The following is a 2818-nucleotide window of genomic DNA, read 5'->3' as shown; positions in this document are numbered from 1 at the left end:
GTGTCATATGACTCTTTATTGCAATGAATTGTTTCACAATGAAAAAGGTCTGAATATCATGTGAGTAGTGGATTTTTTTACAATTCTAAATTCATCACTGAAACGGTGACAACGCATGCAGTTTTGTCAGAGGGTACGTTGACTAGGGAGTCGATATTAGTTTGTTGTACTTCAAACTCGACTGATAATCACTTCAATTTTTAGTGAATCATGTCAAAAGTGATTTAATCATACAATACAAAAGACACAATTATGGCACCTTGATTGAATTTGTTATCGTAGTCATATATATGCGTCATATATGTAGTCTATATGTTATGACTTCCAAAATAAGATCTAAAAAGAAAAGACATGCCAAAATGAGTTACATAGATTATACCAACAACTTGGCATTGTATGTGAAAGGTTTCTTTAGTTTTCCCCAAAGTATTACAGTATCTAAAGCCTTGAAGTATCTGACGTATTATTAAAGGCAATTGGAATTAGTCTATCTGGACAATTGCTAAGGGAAATTGTCTTTACCAGAGACGAAAAATGATAGTATTTGTTCAACTAAGCAGGTTGTAAAGTTCATATCTTTTAACAGCTGACTTTCGAAATCACCTCGCGTATCTATATTTAAGTATTATAATCATTCAATTGAACACCTTGAAGTAAACACCTTGTATATATATATTTATGATTGAATGGCTGTAAAATATGTACAAAAAGTTGATGTGTTTTTGTATCACCTTGAGCTATCATTACCTTGAGGCGTTATTCTTTCTTCATTTTCGTCCAGAATATGGTAGATCTTTTTCATTCTATGCCAAAAGTGTGATTTTGTATTTGAAATATCAACAATCCGTCTTCTTCTTCTTCAGCTCTTTCAAAAGCAGATTTTATATGAAAATTGAGAAATGTAGTTTTTGTACTCCTTTTTGTTATGAATTACTGAACATTTGTGTGTGTTTTGTAGTCAGATTTTTGATGTGCTGGATAATAGAGGCTTTGATGTTTTATACAAATTTTGTTAGTCACATTTATTCTCTATTTTTACTCTGTGTATAATCATTTGTATAATGTATTACATTTATCATGTCAAGTGGGATGGTCATTGATAATGATCATGTGCAAATATATCTTACCTGAAAACGTAAAATTATGTAAATTGAATGCGAGGTAGTGATTCTTTGCAGGAAATAATGAAGGCAATATTGACTATTAGTCCAAATAGGAAATGCTGTAGAAAAGCTACATGTAGGAGATCATGAATTCATGAGCAAATTATAGAAAAGGCAAAACTAACTGTTGATTTTTGTGTTTAACTGATGATATATGTGTTTTCCCCTCTAATCTATATCCTTCGAACTCCTTTTCCTAATGTATTTTATCAAACCTACATGTTGGTGTTTCTTTCGCCTTAATTTCCTAAGACTGTTACAATAACTGGCAGCCTCCAGGTGTTGAAATTGCATAGAAATACATGTAGCATCATTAAAAAATAGAATTGTATGGTAGCGAGTTTGGAATTCTACTCAAATGGTTACTCAATGGTACAAAAGAGTATTTTTTTTTTCTTAACTGAAATTTAGAAATAATAAAGGCCTCGTATAAAATATTCCATGTTTAAATATCCAAATACTCTACTGATATGAGTAATACAAATTCCCTCAAAATAACACTCATTTTCTGCCTTTGGAATTCTGAAATATTTAATTGAAACTTGGGAGCTGTAGTATCAGGTTATGTAAAGTGAACCAACATATTTGGTGGTACAGAAATCCCCTTTTTTAACAAGGATAGGCAAAGAGTACTGCTCATCAATAGCATGTTTGATTGTGAATTTAGTCAGGATTTTTTATTCTATTTATCAAATAGTGAGTTAATTGTATTAAGTCCTGTTAGTTTTAATGTGTGTATACTTGTCTATCCTTGCCTTAGAGCGTCATGTATAGTTAAGTTGTGAATGTTACCAATCATGTATGTTTCGAAGTGACTCTTAATTAATCTTTGTATTGTTATATTTATATATTAGATCATGTTTAGGCTGCTGTCAGTTTTTAATTCATAATCAGTTGATAACTTCATTTAATCGGTTTGCTTTTTATTTGTTACTGGATGTTTTACATATATTGGATTTGATTATCAGAGCGGACCAAGACACATTATTGAATCGAGTATGAATAACATACTAGTACACTTTAAAATAATAAAACACCATGAGAAGGGAGAGAATAGATACATTTAAGTTTCTATGAATATTTCCAATGAATGTACATTCTTGATAAAAACAAAACTTCAGTCTTTCAAAATTATCCTATGCCACTATATTTCAGTTTCAAATTAACTGAGTCTTATGGATAAGCATAAATTAATTGTTCATCAATAGTAATGAAATTAATATGGAAATTAAAAAGAATGGCTTTGCTTTGAATTATTGAAATGCCTTTAGATTTAATATTTAGATATTTCACTTACAGATTAAAAAAAAAACAACAACTAAGAAATAGGATGGGTATGATTTGGACAATCGTTATACAAACTAAAAGTAGACTAATACCCCATTCACAGTGGTTTTGAAATTTGTAGCGGCGTTGTAGCGGAGCGGCGACACCGCCATAACACCGCTACAAATGCATTCACAGTAGAAAAGTTATCCCGCTGCAGCAGCGGGATAAATATCATGTACCGATTCACGCTGCAGCAGGTGAATTTTATTACCTCCGTAACAAACACGTGTATGAATGGCTCATGACCCGCGAGTGACCCCGATATGACCGGAAATACTTCAGCGCGGGGTTTTCGATTGCTTGAAATTGCGCGCGCTAGCTGTACT

The sequence above is a fragment of the Strongylocentrotus purpuratus genome, unplaced genomic scaffold, assembly GCF_000002235.5.
Source record: "Strongylocentrotus purpuratus isolate Spur 01 unplaced genomic scaffold, Spur_5.0 spur5_scaffold_15, whole genome shotgun sequence".
Lineage (NCBI taxonomy): Eukaryota > Metazoa > Echinodermata > Echinoidea > Camarodonta > Strongylocentrotidae > Strongylocentrotus > Strongylocentrotus purpuratus.
Note: the sequence above shows the minus strand (reverse complement) of the source record.